This window comes from Monodon monoceros, unplaced genomic scaffold (genome assembly GCF_005190385.1).
Source record: "Monodon monoceros isolate NGI ecotype Baffin Bay Population unplaced genomic scaffold, NGI_Narwhal_1 Super_Scaffold_12, whole genome shotgun sequence".
NCBI lineage: Eukaryota > Metazoa > Chordata > Mammalia > Artiodactyla > Monodontidae > Monodon > Monodon monoceros.
The window spans coordinates 123,267,108-123,288,985 of NW_021703768.1; the positions used below are offsets into that span (position 1 = coordinate 123,267,108).

The window sequence follows — 21,878 nt, forward strand, 5'->3', positions numbered from 1 at the left end:
CATCCATCCATCCATCCATCCATCCATCCATCCATCCATCCATCCATCCATCCAAGAAATATTGGTTGAGGACCACTATTCCAGGTATTGGTAATACAACAGTGAATAAAGCTGACTCAGTTCCCACCCTCATGGGGTTTACATTCTAAGAGGAGAGACAGACAGACATACATAACATATGGCTGGTGTGAGGAGTTCTATGAAGAAAAATTTTAGACGGGGTTAAGGCACAGGAAATAATAATGATTGGTATTTTCAGTAAGGGGTTGGGGAGGCTTCTGGTTAATATTTGAACAGAACTTGAATGAAGTGATGGAGCAAACCACAAAAACACAGGGGGAAGAGTTTCCCAGCAAGAGGAAACCACAAGTACAAAGAGCCTGAGCGGGGAACACATTTGGCCCATTTGTGGAACAGCACGGAGGGCAGTGTGCATGCAGCAGGAGAGTGGTGGAAACCGGGATTGGAGAGGAGGCCAGATAATGTGAGATTCTGTGGGCCCGGCTCACACTGGGATGTTACCCTCAGTGTAAGGAGAAGCCGTTGAAGGATTTGAGCGGGTCGGTGACATGATCTGACTTACAGAGAGCAGACAGTGGATGGAGACGTGAAGGCACAGGAAACTGTCAGGAGGTTATCACGATAGTCCTGGTGGGAGATGGCGGCGGCTTGGACTAGTGTGGTAGCCATGAGGGCAGGCAGGGGCTGGCCGAGCTGAGACGCTCTGACATGGAGGCAGCAGGCGTGCAAGCGGAAGGAGTCGAGGTTGACGTTAAGGGTGTCGCCCTGAGCAGCTGGCACATGTACTGGCATCGAGAACATTCTGTGCCTACAACTTCACAAGGCTGGCTCCTCACGATTTCCGCTTCAGGCCAACGTCCCCTCTTTGGAGCGTCTTTCCTGACCACCCCTCATCCGGTTAGGAGGTCTCAGTTTAATTTTTTTTCTCGGGACTTAACAAATACCTGAAATTCTCTTATTCGTTTTACTTGACTAACTGATCATCTGGATTTCCCCACTGGAAATGCAAGCTCCCAAGAGAATAAGGACCATGTCTACTTAGTTTATGGCTATATCCTCAGAACCTAATCCAGTGCCTGGATCATAGGACACAGTCAATCAATATTTGTTGAATGAGGCTTGGATGGTGTGAGACAGGTTAAACAAGGCTGCAGGTTCCTTAGGGTGGTTCTTTTCAGAACCTTTAATAAAGCAATTGGTTAATGGACTAAATAATATTGATTATCTGGTCCAAGCTCTGTGCCACAGTCTGAGGAAACAGAAGTGAGCACAAAAGGCACAGTGCACACTCCCGTGGAGTTTACGGCACCCTGGTGGAGGTGCAGTAAATAATCTCACACACACACACACACACACACGCTTCCACTGTGCTAAGAATTCAGAAGGGAAGGTACCCAGAGCTATGACAGCATGGGATCTGGGGAACCAACCTTGTGAGGTAACCACAGGGAAAGTGGCTCTGAGCTGAGATCCACAGGAGAAATCAGCGTGGGCCTCAGGGATCTCTGAGCAGGGTATACGCTGTGACTATAGATCCCAATTTCACGGAACTTCTTGTGAGAGGAAACACATTTTGGCAAAAGCCGAACTAGTCCAGCCTTCTCAGGCACTGGGGCTCAGCTGGGTTAGGACCTCGGACGAAGGTGAGCAGTTGGTTCATGACAAAACTAGGGTTCTGCGTGTATCATGACACATCTGCAAAATGGCAACGTTACCTACTTAAACAGAACTGCTCTAAGAATGAAAGGTATTGATGTTTTAAAGCACTTAGCGCAGTGCCTGGTACACAAGCACTAAACAGCTGGTAATAATTAGCATTAGATTTCAAATTCTTGAGGGGATTAATCATGTTCATACTCTTCCCACACATACATGCCAAACAACACAGTACTTTACACACAGTAGGGGCTCAATAAATACATGCTGAATGAGTGAATGAATGTTGGGTTGCGACAACAACACGCTATTTTGCATCTGGCCAACCATGCTCGCTGGGGATGATGGGCACAGTAAATAAACAGAAATAAATCAGGCAAAACCCTTTTGTGTTGTTCAGCTGTCGCAGGGTTGGTAGCTGCTGTTAATGATTCTTGCCAGCCAAGGACACTGGGCAGTTTAAATGGAAGGGAATCAGTCTGCTCATTGGTTTTAAAGTAAGGATAAGTTATATGGTGGGAGGGCCCAGAAGATTCAGTGATTTTATGCGTCAGTAACTTGCAATAGGAAGGTGCAGCCAGAGTCCAGAAATAGTTGCTACTAAAATGGCATTTCCTTTGCACTGAAATCCACACGCTAGATTGGTGCATGTGATTTCTCAGCTGCTATCAGAATACAGGAAGTAGTTTTGAATGAACCCTAATCAGCTCGGCCCTCCGGGGGCCCCTGGTACCTGAGAACCTCTGAGTACTTTGTAAACAACAGTTAAGCCTCCCTGTCTCCCAAAGCAGGAGCCCCTGGATATTTGCTTATGCCAAGTAGAGCTGAAGCAGAAAGGCTATAAACATGAGCAAGGTGGGTGTCAAAAGGGATCATTCTCAGGCCCCTCACAAGTCTAGACTTGAAAAGGGCCAAAATTATCTCCTGGTTGCCTAAGACATTTTACCTAATAAGGTTCTACCACAAGTCCCCCCTGCCCTGCCAAGTGTCACGTGAGGGATGAGGGATGAATGAATGGTTGAAAATTAGAACAGCCATTTTGGAGGGCAATTTGACAGTAACTGTCATGATAAAATCCTTCAACTCAGCAGTTCCACTTCAATGCATTTTTACTAGAGAAATCCTGGTACATGTGCTAAAGAGGCATAAGCAAGCACCCTCATTGCTGTGTTATCTGTGAAAATCTGAGATCAATCTCAAGGTGTACCTAGCAAGAGGAGAATGATTAAGTGAAGAGTGGAATAGTATGCAGCAGTGAAAAGAATAAGCCAGTACATAATATAATAGCACATATAATATGCCCGTCGTAAAATAGATTATTTAATGACAAAAGCAAACTACAGAATCCTATGTGCTGTACGACACATGTGGAGGTTTTAAAATGTGTCCAGAAATTATTTGATTCTCTTCTCTTAGCAAGTGGAACCTGATTAGCCTTCCTTTGCACGTGGGCCAGCCATAGTGACTCATTTCCAACGAACAGAATATGGCAGAAATGACAATGTGTCGCTTCCAAGACTAGCTCAGAAAAAGGCATTGTGGCTTCCTCCTTGACCTCTTTTGCTCTCTCACTCTCTTATCACTTGCTTAAGAGGAAGCCAGATGCCATCTTGTAAAAACACTCAAGGAGCCCTTGAAAGGAATAGCCCAGGTGGCAGCCTTCTGCCAACAGCCAGTGAGGGACTGAGGCCTCCAGCCAACAGCCATGAGTGAGCCGTCAGGAAAGCAGTTCCTCCAGCCACAGTCCAGTCTTCAGATAACTGCAGTCCTGGCTTACCTCCTGACTACAACTTCATGAGAGGCCATAAGCCAAAACCCCCCAGTATAGTCATCCATAGGTTCCTCACTCTTAGAATAATAAAGGTTTCAGCTATGAAAGGTATGTTATTTCAAACCACTAAGTTTTGTGACAGCAATCAATAACTACCATGCCATTTATATAACCACAAATTTAAAAAAATTTAATATACACACATGGAGACAAATGTGTAGAGAAAGGTCTGGAAGGAGATACACCAAAGTGATACAAGAGGTTACCCTTGAAGAGTGCGACTGGGAGAGTGGAGGTGAAATTAGCTTCACCTGTTGTCTCTATTTTTGTCGTACAAGACTCTACACATGTATTACTGGCATAATTTTTAAAAATAGTAAAAGGAAGGAAATGTAATTTAAAATTCCACTACTTTGGAATTTCATGGGAAGTCAGGTAAGGCTGAAGCTTACCTTTGATCATCTCTAAGAAAGAAGGTTGCTTAGCAAACTTGTTTAATAATAAGCAAGGTGATTAGTGGAGCTCTCCAACCTACTTAAATTAAGAAACCCAACTCATGTCAGTTACTCTTACAAATCACCTCAGCCTAAGTCATAAACAATAAGTGATTCTTTTTATCCATGCTCTTATCTATTGGTAAAGCAGGTCAAAGAGACCTTTATTCGAACAACACTGATTGGCAATATTTTTGCTCCCAGAGAGTAGCCAAATTCTTTTGAAGGTGACAAAGATACCTCCTTTGAAAAAACTATGTTATATATCAATGCACACTGTTCTTATCAAGTAGTTTAAAATCAAAGAGGTTATGTCATCAGGCTAAGGTTATGGAAAAGGTATCTTTAAAGTAACTTTGTGTTGGATTTCTTTCAGGCTTGTGCTAATTTGTTTTTCAACTTTGAGCGTGGGGGGCTCTGTATCGTTTAAGGAAAGTTCCGTGGCAAGGACCCTGATCTCCGTCTGTGGCTAGACTGGCTGCAGGCACCAAAGCTTCATGCATTTTCAGTGGAATTGGGTCCAGAGCTTACTGCAAAATGCCTTCTGGGTGACTGACCAGAAATTCAATCACAGCACATTCATTTCAAAAATCCCTTTCATGTATCATTTAGAAGCAGCCTGCATATTTAAATTTGCATATCTCTGACCCTGGATTTTGGAACCACAGAAGAATGAATTTCTGTTCAGTTTTCAGGATGATGGAAGGGAATAAACCAGAGGCATTTCCTTTCCTTGACTACTGGGTAGATTTAGTACTTCTGAAAGATTCTGAACCAGCAGTTCTGTAACGTAAGCCGCTGTCTCACAGAGTTTGGGAATAAGAATAGCTAACATTTATAGAGCGTTTTACACTCTACAAAGTGCGTTGGCATTCATTGCCTCATTTAACGGGCAGAGAGGCTCTTAATTATGCTTTCTGATGAGGGGACAATGATTCTTTCAATCCCAGCATCTGCAGAGATTACTCTGGTTTTCTTTTCATACGGACACACTAAAGAAATAATGATCCGGGGCTCTAGACTCCCCAGGCTGGGAAAGAGTAAACTGTAGCAGGTGTGAGATTGGTTAATTTCCCCATGCTGCAGCATGTTTCTAGCTTCTTTCAATGAACTCAAATGTATATGTGTCTCTTTGCTACAGGAAGACAGGAAGGTGAGACGGTAACTGCAGGGGCTTCAGAGCCTCGATGCCTGGGCTTGAATCCAGGCTCTGTCATTTTCTAGCGTCACAGTTCTTCGGCAAATTATCTGTTAAATATTTCAAATCACTGAACTTCTCAGTTTTCTCATCTGAAAAATGGAGCTGGTAATAATCGCACAAACCTCATAGGGTTTTCATGAGAAATAAACGGCTGAATTTGTGCAGAATGCTAGAAAAGTGGCTGGTGCATCACCAACGCTTGGTAAACGTTGCTACTTGTTACTGTTAAGTGCAATAAGCTGCATCTTAGGTGGGATGGATCACAAGACACATCCATCATTCATTCATTCGAGGAATTATTGAGCAGCTGTCTGCTGGGCGAAGTGCCCAGCTCTGAGAATGTATCAGGTGGGTCCCTCTCCTCAGGAGGTCTGCATTCTGGTGGAGTCAGACCCAAACAAAATGAAAAGCGAAGTGGTAGGAGGGTTATGAATGGGGAGCTGAGTTACAGGATGAGTGAGAACAGGTATTCTTTGATTTTAGGATGTGAAATCCAGTCTTTCAAAACATGGGAGGAAGGACAGTCCCAGTGGAGGGAATAGATGAGTGAGAGCCATGAAGCAGGAAGGAGTTTGGCAGGTTCAGGGAGGTGATGGACCACGGCAGAGGGGTGAACTGGGTGTGTTCTGGCCATGGCCAAGTACTACGGTTTTGTCCTGTGTGATGCAGAGAGGTAAAATGATTTTATAGAGATTATTTAAATACATGGCATTTAGTACAAATTTAAAGCATATAAAATTGTACTATAGATAAATATCTATTACACGCACACATACACACATATTGTACTTAAAGATAGTACTGGCTGTCATGTGGGGTGAGGACTGGGGAGTGGGGTGACTAGAGTAGGAACATAATAACTGAAGGGACACTTGCCAGCAGAAGAGTGCCAGTGGTGTTCATAGGTAAGATGTGGAGAAGCACAGAAGGGAGCACTGTCTGAGGTGACCTTGAAGAGGACATTGCTTTTAGACATGCGAGGGTGTCTGGAAAACACAGATGGCGTCACAAATTGTTGTATGTCTTGCAAAGAGGTCATACAGATCTTCCCTCGCAGTGTCCCAAATTTACCGTACGGATCTTGGAAATCTGCAAACAGGTGTGATCTGGGGGAGGGAATGTTGGTGTGTTTCTTGTATCCCAAATTACAGTGGCACTTAGACTACCCTGTGGAATCCAACGGCAAGGATGTTCCTGAAATGACCATGACTTGATCTGCACCCAAGTGGAACTCATTGCCTTGCCCTTGCCCTGGCTTCTGAAGGCCAAGGTAACCTATAGAGCCTGACTTGCATTTTCCACCAGGCACTGAGGTTAAAGGGAACCCTTCCTTGCCCTGAACTGAAGCTGAATAAACACAGGCAGACCGACATCCAAATGAAAACGACCCAGGAAGGCCACGGAGCTTCCAGTGATCACTACATAGAGCTGTCCAAACAGAGACCTCGCACGGTGACACCATTCTTGGATGTGTTTTGTCCACATCATAGTTTTGTTTATGCCATATTTCCGCCTGGTGGGCCAGCACCCCCCCCCCCCTCAGTTTGCACATCCGTGACATCAGCATTCCCTGGAGTTGCTCATACAAGCATTCTCTTTGGATCAGAGGTTTATGATGGTCATATGACTGAAATTCCAAATGACTGCCCCAAAGGTGCAACCTGCAGCGGCGAAAGAACATGCCAACTAGCCTCGGATTCAAGTCTTGGCTCTGCCGTTAACCCGCTTTGGGATTCTGGGCAAGAACCCGTATCCTTTGAATTTCACTTTCCTCTGGGTTTGAAAGTTGCCAACATCTACCTCAAAGACTTGTCACGAGGATCAACTATAAAGCACGACAAGGTATTTTATCAAATTCGTAAAATACAAGCACAGTACTATCATCAATACTGTCAAATAACATCAAAGGCTTACACAGTATTGAACAATGTTTAACTATTTTCATTTGTTGTATTTAATTAGCCAACTAATGAGGTCTGCACTAAGTTGGCTCTTTGAGAGGCAAAAAATCTTGTCTGATTTTTGCTCCCCAGCAAAGCACCAGAACTTCATAGGCGCACGATATACAAGTGCTGAATGGAAGAAGGAAGAATGAACAAAACCACTCTAGGGAAGGGTGAACATCCCTTTGTGGGGAGACAGAGAATATCATTCCCATTTCACCAGTACGGATTCCGGCCACAGAAAGGTTTAGTGGTGCCACAAACTAAAATTTCAGGGTTAAATTTCCGGTGGAACAGGGCCTAATCCTGCCCCTCCAGCATCCTAAATTGGTCTACTTCCGGTCCCTGCTTTCTCTTACTTGGAATGTTTTTCCCAATGGAGTTAAAGCCCCCTGCTTTCTTATTGCAGTCTTTCAGTTCTCTTCCTTAAGCCATCTGCTCCTTTATCTCAAAACTTATTGATTTTATTTGAAAACTTTTAATTAGAAGCTTCCAGGCAGTAGTGGAGTTAAGTTTAGAAGCTTCCAGCTTGTCTCATCCCCAGCAGCTGCAGTAAGGCAATAAGGCCTATGATTTAAATTCATTATTATCTCCATGTTGATGTCATTTTCTTTTCCCTTGCTAGTTCATTGTTCCAGGAAGTTACATAAGGCTTAAGAGCCACCAGACTAATACTGCTTCTTAGAAACGACCTTTCAGGGATTTTTCCCTATGTGATCAGATGCTGGCAAAGCTATGATAATAAGTAATGGACTTCTCTGTTCTACCTTGCCTTTTACCCAAAGATTACTGAAAGCTTTACAGACATTAATTAAGCCAATCTCATTACACTCCAGGAGGAAGGAATTATCCACTGCAGAAAACTAAAACTGAGTTTAAAGTCACCTTAGCAACACAGAGTCAGCCAATAAGCAACAGAATTACATCTGTTCTATTCTATCAAAGACCTGTCTATACCTTTATCCCTGCGGGCTTGGAAAATTCCTATTCATCCTACAAGACTCTGCTCGGTTATCACCTACTCCAGGAAGCTTCCCTTACTTCACCTGCCAGGTCCAGTTAGGTGCATCCCACCTCCTTTCTAATCTATTGTATGTGTCTTCATACAACCCTTATTAAAAGTTTTGCAGTTTGTATTTTTTCTTATCTCTCTTCCCAGAGTTCAGTTTGCTGAGGATATGCACTCATTTTTCTCACCCGGGGCATGCAGTAAATGCAAAATTAATTATTTTGGTGCCCCCCCAATGTATCCCACAGTCTAGCACATAGCAGATGTTGGATTCATTGTTTGTTTAACAGGGTTGGATTCCTGTTTTGGTTTTTAATAGACTTTGTTTTTTTGAGCAGTTTTGTAAGTTTTAGGGTCACAGAAAAATTGAGCAGAAGGTACAGAGATGGTCTGGACAAATGCACAATGACATGTCTCGACCACTGTAGTATCATAGTAGTTTCATTGCCCCCCAGATGTTCTGTGCTCCGCACAGAAATCACCAAAGCACACTTTCTATAGCATGGTCAGAAAACTCTTAGCTTATAATTTAGCACCAAACTGATAAAACAAACAAAATAAAACAGGGCAATGCAACCTGTTCTAATTTCTCTGTAAAGTACACAGACCGGCGAACTGAAGAACTTATGGCTCATACTGGTCTAGGTCACAGTGAATGAAACAGCTTCTCTTCTGTTTGCCTTACAAGTGTTCCAAGGTCCTCTGTGCTACACAGAGAGCCTAGACCAGCAGCTCTCATCCTACTTTGTACAGCAACACACATGAATGAAGTGTCCGTGTGGGATGCTCTGATTAATGACCCATTTCTCCTTTCTTTCTTTTCTCTTTCACTTGAGAGGGAGGGCACAGGGGCAGAATTGAGAGGGAGGGAGAGTATCATAATTATCCTGAATCCGCTCTAATTTATATAAAAAAGCAAAACATTTGTCAGCTCCAGTGCTTTAGCTGTTAGCAGTTAATGATTGTGAGAAGTCTAACGATTACTGTGACGTACCAACAGTGTGCTACGATAGCACACTTGTGCCTGGCTGGCGTGCAATGTGACTCTGGAGACAGTGAGAGCAGCCAGTGTTCTTAAATAACTAAGGGGCAACAGGAAAGGTATGTTTTTTTGAAGCGGACAAACCTTTTCTATATTACCTATAGAAAAACAATTAAATGAGATCATTGCATACAAAGCATTTAGCCCAGCATGGGACACACAGCAAACACCCAGGGATTTCAGCTATTCTGTAATAACAACAACACTAATCATTACTATTTATTGAGTGCTTATTAAGTGCCAGGAACTACGCCAAGTGCTGCGTATGTACCCTCTTAACATTCCCAACAACTTGCATGAGGTATTGTTCTAATCGTATTCTGCAGATGAAATATATGGAATTTATGTAATTTCTCACTGGGTCTCATATCTACTCATAGTAAGTGGAAAACTGGGTCTAGTAACCTCCAGAGCCCAATAGGCTATCCTGCCTCTTTTGAAGCAAACAAGTGGCATTTATTAAGTGCTCGTGTGCCCCACAATGTGTTAGGCAGTTGCACTATAGATGAAATGAACGCTCTGCCCTCCAGCAACTGCTGGTCTAGCTGGAAAGGACAGGCAAGATACCCAAGTAGAAGATGAGAGGCTACTACAAAACAGTACATGGTGAACTGCCATTTAAGTTTTTAATTTAAATATGCTCTGGGTTTAAAGAAAGAAGGGGCTGGAGGGGTCAGGAGAGACTTCAGAACTTGAGCTGCATCTGGACCTATCCATATGGTCTACATACTCGGCTGTGATTCTGTGTGTGCGGAATGCACTGGAACTACCGGGGGCGGGGCTTTCTAAACTTTGCTTCTCACCCTTAGCACACATACTTGAAGCATTACTACTGAAGTCTGCCATTGGTATTGATAGAAATAATTAGAGGGTAGTATTGTGAGTCTTGACTCTGCAGTCAGATTGTCTACGTTCAAATTTGGACCATGCCCAGTCTCTCTTTGTTTTTGGCCACACTGAGCAGCATGCAGGATCTTAGTTCCCCAACCAGGGATCGAACCCGTGACCCCTGCACTGGAAGTGTGCGGTCTTAACCACTGGACTGCCAGGGAAGTCCCATCCAGTCTCTCTCTGAACCTCGGTTTTCCCATCCATAAAATGAGAAATAATAATTACAGTAATGAGAAACTGTATGGAAAGCCCTCAGCACATTGCCTGGGGTGTAGTGAACGTTCAGCGCATGATACTTAATATTAGTAGTATTTGTCTGGCTTGATGCGGGAGAAAAAGGTGGGAATCACTGATCTAAGGTATCTGTCAGACAGCAAACTTCTCTGAGCTCTCTGCAGGATCTGGGGCAGGGAAGGGGCGGAGGAGGAGAATACAAGCACTACATTTTCCATTTATCTTGGGACTTAAACCTTCTAGTCTAAAGCCATCTTAGACTGATGGCTCTTTTTAAACAGCTCTGACTCCAAATGGCCACTTAAACATATGGAATGGTATGATTTCATACGACATGCTCTTGGGACTGGTAGAATTCCCTGAATGGATAACATGTTAAAGAGAAAAAGTTAATGATGTTGGCTAAAACACAAGAATGGTTTACTGCAGGATACTGAATAATCTTTCATATGAGAGATTTTAAAAAGAGACAATAAGACTGAACAATGTGGGCTCAAGGGTATGACTATTCCTAAATTCACTCACACATCTCCTGGATGCTTCATTCTCCCCACCTGTTAAGTGAGGACAATAATAGTACTGACAGCTCTATATAAAGAGTTGTGAGGATTAAATAAGGCCATGAATATAAAGCACTTAGCCTGGTGCCAGGCACATAGTTAGGACTCAAAAAACACTTAGCACTCTTGTTATTCTAGGGGCTAGGTTAAGATTTGGGGCTACAGAGATGAATAAAATACCTAAGAGTTCTCATAGCAGTTTTTAGTAGTTGTTTCTTAGATGTCTGCAAACTCTTTTTAGACAGAGTTCTGGTCTAATCCATTCTATCCATCTCTATCTATCCAGAGTCAGGCGCAGAACTGAAGCACCGTGTTGCTTAATAGCTGTGACTTGAATGAATGAATGGGTGCATGAGATCCAATCCTCGCGCTTAAGAAACTCAGAGGTGGGAAGAGAGACACGTGGACAAGAAATTACAATGCAGCGGAGTTGTGGTCAAGGGGCTCTGGGTTCACAGAAGGCTCGGGTGACTACCTCATTGTCCTGGAGGCAAACCAGATCAAGTTCAGGTCTGCCCGGCCTCAGGCTGGCAGGTACTAAGCCACAGGTGTAGGATACACCAGCAACTGACTGTAGTCACTTAGAGTCTTCTAGCCGAGCCTCTGTCATTTGGTTAATGTTCCCACACATCAGTGCAGAGACCTGTGACCCTTCCGACCCCAGGAACAGGTCTCTGAGCCTGTTGTGTTGGATTTCTGCCCAGAGCACTTGGCCGTAACAAAGTGCAGGGGAGAAATCAATACAGCCTGAACAGAACGCACACTTAAAACATCAGCCTTCAACTCTGCAATCACCCCCTTGTCACTAACATCCAAAGTGCTTTTGCAGCACGATCTGCTCAGTCTAGTAAGCAAACACAAGGGAGGAAATGGAAATGGCTCCAGGGCACGGGAGGGAAATGTGCTGTTATAAACGGGGATACACACCGTGACAGCTTCCCAGGGTGGAGGAGTGAAAAGAACACAGCCTGTTTGAATGCCCTCTGTGGATCCTTAGGAATTTTCTCAACCTCTTGGAGCCTCAGGTATCTCATTTGGAAAGCATAAGCACTAAGAGTGGTGAGACTGTTTTGGCAATTCAGTGAGCATCAATGCCTGTAAAGCGCCCGGCACACAGCCTGGCTCTTGAATGCTGTTCAATAAATGGTAGCTTATTAACCAGCTTTTCTGCTGCTCCTAGGGAAGTGAGCAAGGCCAAAGGCAGTGAACATGATTTACTAACCACCCAAGTAGTAAATGCTCTAACAATGTAGGTTTCCGTAGTTCTGTGCAAAGAATAACTTACTATACACCTACATATGTGACAGACTCCATTAAGGGCTGGGGACCCAAAGGTGAATAAGACAAGGGCCCTTCCCTACAAGGACATAAATCATTTTAACATAACTCTTAGGAGAGACTTCGTAGAAGAGAGAATGTACAAGGTGACAGAAGGCACAGAGAGGGGCAACTAGTTCAACATGGAGAGGATGGAAGGTGACTTGCGTATAAAGGATAAACAAAGTCAGCCTTATGAGGAAAGGCAGACCGGGCCTCCCAGGTTAATGGAACAGCATTGAAGACAGACAGGCCTGGAATACCATGGAGTGTGTGGGATGCAGGGATCTGAGGCTGTGGGCTGGAGCAGGGGACGGAAGCCTTGCGGGCCCCCTTTTGACGGAATGTTCCCTGGAAAGATATGAGTCTTTAAGGAGGAATGGATTTGCATTGGGACACATTGCTGGCTCCAGGGGGGAAAAGGAAGAGCTACTATATCATGAGTGTTTAGGGTGTACTTCTTCATTCTCTCCCAATTCAGGCAAATAAGCAAGTTCATAGCCTCTTGTGGGTATCCCAGGTCGGTCATTATACAACCAAGTATGTCTTCTGCACGCGTAATCATTCCCTAATGGATAAACTGTTTCACGCAGGCTCCTCTTGGCTCTCATGCTCCCTGTTCCCTCAGAGTCCCTGGTTCCTTGATAACATATTTGTCCACTTCAGCTGCGTCTACAGGATTGAGTTCGTTACCCTCCATTAGGCACTTCCACTTAGTTGAAAGTCACCTCAATGTGGAGGTGACAGGTTCTAGCCCTTTTGGTTAAGATAACTAAAGTCCCTCTAATCTCAAGAGCTGATCAATTGAACCAGCTGAAAGATGTCTATATTGTTAAGCAGGAGACAACAGGCCCAAAATGGAGTTGCTTATGCTAAACCCATGTCACCAAACTAGAGACTTAATGCCTAACCAAACTGTAGTTTCAACCTCCTTCAGTAATGTAATCTTAACCAGTTAGTCTGGAATTTCTTAGTCACAGCAGTAGTGAGGTGATCTGTTTGACAGACCCCCTTCCATCCCCCAGAGAAAGATGAGGTAATCTGCTTTCCTTGTTCCCCTTCTGCCTATCACAACCAACCCTTTCGTACAGATCCTCAGCACTTCTTTCTATCTGCTAGATGGGATGCTGCACGATTCATGAATCATTAAATAAAGACAATAAGCTCTTTAAAGTTTACTCGGTTGAATTTTGTTTTTTTAACGGATTTGGTGGCAGTAACAGGATCCAAAGGAAACTTCTGACAGCTTTGGGAGCAAAGAGAAACATGGTGCCTTCGAACCCTTTGAGTTCTCTTTCTCGCTGTTTCTGAACGTCATAAGTTCCAAGTTCTGTTCTCTTTGCATCGAGCTCCCAATCTAATTGGCTTTTCAGTCCAGGGCAGGGTAGCTGGAGTCAGCAGATGGTTCCAACTGGAACCCAAGCCCCTAGCCCTTGGCTCAGTCCACAATTCCCTATTTGATTGGAAATCCCAGCCCTTGGTTCTGTCCCCAGATTCCATGTTGAAAACTGCTGCAGTTTCCCATTTGTTTGGAATCATTCTGAAGCCTCCATTCTTTGGGGTTTGCTGGTTCAATTCTCTCCTCAAACCCCATTTCCACATTGGGAATTGCTGGTGGTGCACACAAGGCCTTCTACCAGCCAGTCCACAGTAATGTCTCTTTGTTACCGTGGTTTGTTAAGGTGCACGTTTGTTTGTGTTGTTTTGTGTAGATAAAGGCTATTGCTGATGGGGATCGAAACCAAAAAGCCACAAAAATTGGTGCATGTGGATCGAACACTTAAAAGCTGTTAGAGCATTCACTACCTAACTCTAAGACTCCTGTGTTAGGATAAGTTGGTCATAGAATGGGTTAGATTGACACTAGGTCACCTGTCAACATCAAGACAATTTCTATGCAATGGGATATACTGTAAAACACCCCACAATTCCTAGCCCAGTGGCATATCCCTTTTAGGTGTTTGCTTGGCTATGAGAGACCCAAAGTCTTAGCTAAAAAAATAAATAAATAAAATTAATAATAATAATAATAATAATAATAATAATAATGGGATCCACTTAAATCCTGAAGAATTAAGTGTGCCACCTTCTAGCACACCTGCTTATTTCAAATCTCAGAACAGTAGTCCCGGGAACTATAGTTATCTACAAAACTGGCAAAATCTTACTAAAAACAACCTAAAATTACAATGGCCATTATGGGGAATGTTCCAATTAGACAAGATCATTTACTTAAGAAGTATACTTGAAAGCAAATGTTCCCAAATTAACCAAACAGCATGGGATGCCTATTTTAACTGGTATGCAGAAGCTTCCGATAAGCCTTCAAGATTCCAAAATGGCTGCCTTGAAAGATTTACTGCAAAAGGCTAATGAAAAATTAAAGACACAAGAAGTACCTAACACAAAAGACAAGAAGGCTGACGTGACTCCTACAGCTCCTCTGCATACTCCTTTACCTGACTGCTCGCGTTCTACTCATTCTCTATCTCGACTGCCTTTCCATTTTGAAGAGACTATTAAACAGTTACGTTTTAAGGTAAAACCACCCCAGGTTGCAGGCAATCCTTCTCGGTATCTTTCACTCCTTGGTCAAAGACCGAACTAAGGGCCATAGTTAAACAATCTCCTAAACCCAGGGAGGATTCCCGAAAGATTTTGAATCATTTAGAGTCATTATAGGGGCCTATGGCACCAGGCTGCCAGATCTCTGTCAGCTCGGGCACCTGCTGGAAGGGCCTGGTGAAGCTAAAACATGGATGAAGGAAACAAAATGGCAAAAGCCCAAGGGTGATACTTCAGATCCTCAATCTTCAACACTGTCCCCTCATGGACCAAAGAAAAGCTCGAAAAATAGCAACTGATCGTATAAGAGCCAGTCCTAGTTCTCACTGCCCATGCTAGTTGGTCTATTGTTTAAGAGAAGGATGAATCTGACTTTAAAGTCCATCTGGAAGCTCTCTCCCTAGGGCATTCTGGGTTTCATATACTAGATAAGGTCACCCAACCTGTTCTAGCTGCCCTATTTGTAAATGGATTATCTTCTGAGATTAGGGGATTGATAAAAGGACAAAAAATAGGACGGAAGTTACCAGTTTGACTGAACTTGTGACCATAGCTGAGCACATTGATAAGACTTTGGAGTAACACTATAAACAAAATCCACCAAGCTATTGTTCTCACAGCTACAAGAGCTACAGGGCTAGGCATCTAAAACAACATTTAGAACTCCATTACATCCTCCTAGGGGTCCATCACCAAAAAGCTGACCTAAGGGTCAAGTCTCATTTCTAATCAACTGGGGCACTGGCCAAAGACTGTCCTCGAAATTTTATGTGAATTCTTCTGCATTACCTCAAATACCTGCATATATGCCCCCAAAGGAGGGCCCCGTAATCAGGGAAGGGAGGGGATGCAGAGACAAGGGAGGAGCAGTACAGAAACAACAGTGCAGCTATCTTTAAGCTCTTTACAGAACTAAAACCGCCAACAGATGGAAGAGGTTAGCATTCTCATTCCAGAGATCACAGTTTATAACCGGAGAAGCTCATCAGGAGACCACCTGAGACCAGATTAAAGGAGCGCAGGCCCTGCGCACACCCTGATCCTTATCAGCAACCCTGCCCTTGAAGCTTTGCTATAAAACTCCTCGCCAAATCCTCCCAGGTTGGGACACACAGTTTTGAGCGGAATAAGCCCGCTGTGTCCCCCTTTGCCTGGCAAAGCAATAAAACTGTTCTTTTCTACTTCACCCCAAATTCTGTCTCTGAGATTCGATTTGGCACCAGTGTACAGAGGCCGAGTTTTCGGCATCAATGGGACTCCAAGAAATCTACTGGGAAATTGCTACATTATTTCATTAAACAGCTAAGGGAAACTAAAATGAATGAAAAACCTTGCCAAATTTTGGTCTGTACTGGAGTTACACCCTCTACTTTAAACCCCACTTGGAGCCTGCAGATGGGGTCCTGGAAAAACTGGCAGAAGTCAGCTCAGGGTGAAAATTCTTACCAGAGTCAGGTCTCCTGGATCTCTGTGTGCAGTATCCAACAAAGAGAGAGAGAAAACAAAATCTTTTGCACTCTCTTTGGGGATGCCTCTCAAGTCCAAGAGGTTATTCAGACTGCCAGAAATATTTACTGTTTTGTACCCGCTGAAGACTGACAAATATTTAAAAGGGTTTTTAAGTAGCTCTGTAGTCAGAAACTGGCCAGATCAGAAGCTGATATTCAGAGCCGGATGGAAATTTATTTTTAGGCATCCTCCCCCAAGCTTAAATAAAACTATGTACCCAGAGGGAAAGAAAAAAACAAACAAACTTCTAAAGCCCTTGTAAAAGGATTTATGGGTGGATCAACCTATGATGTCACTTAAGTTGCAACCCAATTCCTTCAGGAGTTAAAAGCAATTGTCCTTACCTTACAAATCTTTTGCCAAACCAGAAATGCTCCTATATAGGTCATCTCTTTAAAATGCCAACTTCAGGAGGTAATTCTCATCAGAAACAAACAAACAAAAAGGGGAGGTGGAAAGGTCTTTTAAAACTTAGGTGAATGAAAAATATTTTAAATGTCTTTTCCACTAATATTAGTAAAAAGCTTTACCAATCTCAGCAAGTAATCTTATTTCATCTACAGAAAACAACTTAGATACTTCTTTTATAGCTAATGAGTTTTGAATTACTGCACCTGATTCATGACAATAATTTTAAAACAGAAGCTATAAGGTCTTTGTTTGCATCTGTCTATATATTTACGTGTGTCTATATATATGTTATAGATGTGAGATATTTTCTACCTGTGGATAATATTACCAAAATTAATTTGTAAAAGAGCTCTATTTAATTGGCTTGAAGAGAAATAAGCACTTATGTGAATTAAGGATTCCTAAAACTCTCAGAAACATAACAGAAACTAACTCCAACGCCTGTCAGATTCATGTGATATGAGATAATCTGTGGTAAAGAAAAACTGGTTTAGGTTTTTTGGATTAATTAAAATAGGTATGTCTTCAGAATTATGAGCATTAAAAATAATGCAGATGTAAAACTTTATTCTACTTGGGTTTACTGGTCATATAAGAACATACCGTCTGTTACGAAATCTGTGAGCAAGAAAAATAGCTTGGGATGATGGCTGGATTTGTCTAATATCTCATGAAATTTTTGTGAGTACTCTAAATGTAATTACTGAGAATAAAATAGATGTAAACAGGATAAAAGTTTGTAGGTGCACTTTTTAAATAGTTTCCTCGGATCTTTTTAGTAACCTGAAACATTAAACTTTTGCTAAGTTAAATTAAATGATGGGTAGTCATTAAAGATTTCAGTCATCTCCATATAAGAGAGTACACTGAAATATCAATTACTGAACACAATTTTATCTACTTTTTGCCGCCTTTTACAGAGAAACTAAAGATATCTGGTTCACTTAGTAAATATGTTTTGTGCCACACTGAAAAATTTACTATAGTTGCCACCATGGTTAAATGGATTAGTAAGTATTGTTTCACAGTGACTTATGATCCTATTTGACCAAGTGTTTTAAAATCTTTTGGTATTTTTGACAAATTTCCCCAAATCAAATTCTAAATAGTCTTTTTTTTTTTTTTTTTGCGGTACGCGGGCCTCTCACTGCTGTGGCCTCTCCCGTTGCGGAGCACAGGCTCCGGACGCGCAGGCTCAGCGGCCATGGCTCACGGGCCCAGCCGCTCCGCGGCATGTGGGATCTTCCCGGACCGGGGCACGAACCCGCGTCCCCTGCATCGGCAGGCGGACTCTCAACCACTGCACCACCAGGGAAGCCCCTAAATAGTCTTTTTGACTTAGAACTAGTTTTGGGATTTTCCAGAGGGTTCCCTAAAAATTGCAAAAGATTTGTTTTCTCTCTATAAAAAGGGAGATGTTAAACCAGTTAGGCTTATTTGGTATATTAAATGGCACGGGAAGCGCTGTCAAATAAGAAGTAGTATTAAGTCTTCTCTATGATGTATTTGTATAGGTATATGTAATAAGTGTTCCAGAAATTGTGAGAAATTCCTGGAAATCTATGTCCTAGTATAATGTTATCAATCACAGTTCTAGTTATTATCTGAAAATATGTGTGTCACAGAAATATCCCAATTTCCTCATCAACTACTTTGTAATGAACTCTCATCAGATCTTTAACCATGGCCATTTTTAAAGCCTTTTGTCGTTTGCAGAGTTACTGCTTTACTCTGTTGCTTTCGCAAAAGTGTTCCTGCAATAGTGTTCAATCTTCAAGGAGATTCATGGGAAGGACTTTGACAAATACAGATTTCTGATAAGTCTAAGATCGTAAAACTGCAATGGGTAAGAACTTCCAGAGCTAATGGAAAAACTGAGTTCAAATGAAGCAAGTATTAATTACATGGCACGGAATGTGCTGGGGAGGAGTATAATTTTTTTAGTGTCTTTTTGTTTGAAATATTAAAACATTCCTTAATGTTTTGTTTTTTTTCCAGATTTAAGGAAACATTTTCTCTTAAGCTATCTGTGTTGTGCAGCAATTTGGTAAAGTATACCTTTGTAAACAACGATGAAACATTTACTTTTTCCCCTTATCTGATGCCTCCAGAATTCAAAACTGCTTGAGTATTCTATCATGACAAGGTAGTTATTTGCTTAAGTTCAAATAGAATCTGTTCTCCTTGTAACAGAACACAACTGGAAGCACTGGTGTATTACCAAGACTTTGGTATGTTGTATTTGAGAGAGACATGCATAGACTCAGCTGTGGTCAAAGCTTATAGGGTCAATCACTCTTCTTGCTGCACTTACATAAATAATCTGGCAGGTTTAATGCAAACATATTAGTTTTACTGTGATTATCTTTTAAAGAAAATGGAGGCAATTATAGAGAGGAAGATTATGTCTGTACCTTTGTAGATGTTAGATTCTAGTCTTGTTAACTGTCTTCAAGGCATTGCTATATATGCCTGTAAACTGGACTGGATCCTGACCCTTCTAGTTTTCTTAAATATCTATCTTTGACTCGCCAAACCAGTGTTTCCAATTTTCTCCCACCCTTCTGATTTGGAATCACTAAGAACAAAGACTGCCCTTGAATCTCTTTGGAAGGGACTATAATCGATTCTCCTCACTGCCTAGATGGCAGCCAAACTTCAGGGACTTGAACTGTGGGGACACATCTCCCAGCTGAAGAAGGCTCCACCTGACACTATGCAAATGCTGGAGATCCCCAAATCTAACTGACAAGGGAAACAAGTCGCCAGCACTGAGGTAGACTGCTTCCTCCTAAGATGCACGATCAAGACTTCGTACTTTAGCGAAACGTTTTTTCCTCCCTTTCTCTCCATTACTCTGGCCTTGGCCTGGAAAGATAATGCCATCACGCATATCTCCTAGGCCACTGACAAGGGGGGTAACCTTTCAGACTGGTAGATTTGTCATCAGAAAGTCTGATCTGTCCATTAACAGTGCCACCTTAGCGGGAATGGTTTGTGCCCTGACAGGATTTACCTTTGTCTGTGCTGGTTATCACTCCCCTTGGGCTTAGGAATGCCTAGATGGCTGGCACATAACCAGGTGATGCGTCTTAGGTCATCTAACTGTGCCCGTAGATCTTCACAAAAAAAACGGAGACACTTCCCTGGTCAACTTCCCTGAATTTGCATCACTGAGTTAGAAGGGACCTACCAGGAAGCTTTCATGATTCAGGATTTGCTTCCTTTGACAGGTCTCTACTTCCCTGGTTAGGAGTAAATGGTCACGTGATCAGGAACTTCTCCTTAACTCTTAAAGATGCTGCAAAATCTGCTGCTAAAGCGATAATTGTCCAATGAAAATCCCTGGACGCTCCAGCCAAACTTGATCTGGATAATAGGATAGCCCTTGATTATCTTTTAGCTGAGCAAGGGGGTGTCTGTGCTGCAGTCAACACCACCTGCCGCACCCGGATTAACACTTAAAAAAAGACATTTTTTTTTTAAGATGTTTTCATGTGGACCATTTTTAAAGTCTTCATTGAATTTGTTACAATATTGCTTCTGTTTTATGTTTTGGTTTTTTGGCCCCAAGGCATGTGGGATCTTAGCTCCCGGACCAGGGATCGAACCTGCACCCCCTGCATTGGAAGGCGAAGTCTTAAGCACTGGACTGCCAGGGAAGTGCCCCGGATTAACACTTCTGAGGAAGCTGAAACTCAGTTCAACTTGGCTTGAAAAGGTAACTCCTCCAATGAGATCTTTCTCTGACTTATTTGATTTAGATTGGTTTGGGTCTTGGGGACCATGGCTGTGAAGTATACACTTCGAACACTGGGAATTATCCTACTTAATAATAGTCATAGTCATCTCCCTGGCAGGCTGTATTCTGTCAAAAGCTTTAAATGCATCTTTGTAGCTGCTAACCACCAAGAAAATGATCTCCTTAAGACCAGAATGCCAGGAAAGGAATGAAGAAAATGATCTACTAAAGAACTGTGAGCCTAAAAGTCATGGCCTGTGAATACCATAGAGATTCAGCCAAAAAGTACCATGACCTGTGAATATCACACAGAGAATCAGTAAAAGCTGTGAGAACTACAGAGGGGTAGCTGAGAAGGGCACTAATGCCTTAATTTTTGATCACGTCTCTCAGTTAAGCTGAGAGTCTGATGAAAAGGAGCAAAGTGTTTAAAAAGAGCCAACAGGCCCCCAGTGGAGTCACTTATGTTAAGCCCTTGTCACCAAACTAAGACTTAATACCTAACCTAACTGCAGTTTCCACCTCTCCCAGGAATATAATCTTTACTGGTCAGTCTGGAAATTTCCTGGTCAGCACCAGTGAGGTAATCTGCCTGATAGACCCTTTCTGTCCCCCAAAGAGAGAAGGCATAATCTACTATTTCCTCGTCCTGCCCCCTCTGCCTATAACAGCCTTCCATTTGGTATAGCTCTTTGGAATTCTTTTCTACCTGCCCGATTCTTGAGTCATTAAATAAAGCCAGTAAAACCTTTAAAATGTACTCAGTTGGATTTTGTTTTTGTAACAGATTAGATCATCTCCATCCCTCTAAAGAAAGAGAGAAAAACCCACAAACAAACATTTATATGTCTGCGTGTTTTGTACTCTGCCTTAGTTAAACCATCCTAGTAGATTATCATAGTTTATTAGTAAAGTATTAATAAACCCTTTAGCCACATATTTCATTGTAACACAATTAAGAATTCCATTCTTCTCAGAGGTAAGACGAGCTAATAAGGTCATCTTATTGAACATTTGGTAGAGAATGCAGAGTTGGAAATAGAGGTTTCAGAAGGAGTAAGTAGATTTTATCAAAAGTGTGTCATATACACTATTCTAGAGCAAATTTATATCCTTCTAAAGTTCCAAATAGGTAAGAATTTTTTATATGTTGTAGAAAATTTAACATTAATTTTAAAAAGGTCACTCAGACTCACAGTTGTAAATAATTATCACAGTTCACCTGCTAATGTCCACATTTATAAATTAAAAGATGATTTTTGTATGACATCTGAAAGCTTTTACATTCCTTAGCAGGAGTGAGCACAGGAAACCCATGTCTAGGCATTGTGTTTGTTCCCACATCGTACTGGGATAATTTTTAGAATTACTACCATTCTGGTAAGAAAAACTTCATAAGAGGTTTAACAGCGTAAGAGAAATAAGGTAAATTTACTCTCTATTCTTTATTCCCCTGACTTTTAAGGTCAGACCTGTATTCAAAGGGCAGTACCCACAAAGAACACACACATT

The 21,878-nt window shown here is 42.3% G+C and overlaps 1 protein-coding gene across 7 annotated transcripts in view; it reads right to left on the bottom strand.

Moving 5' to 3' along the window:
• The window catches only part of PPP2R2B (protein phosphatase 2 regulatory subunit Bbeta), a 452,968-nt gene that overhangs the window by 160,684 nt on the left and 270,406 nt on the right, over nt 1-21,878 (bottom strand). The window lies entirely within an intron of this gene.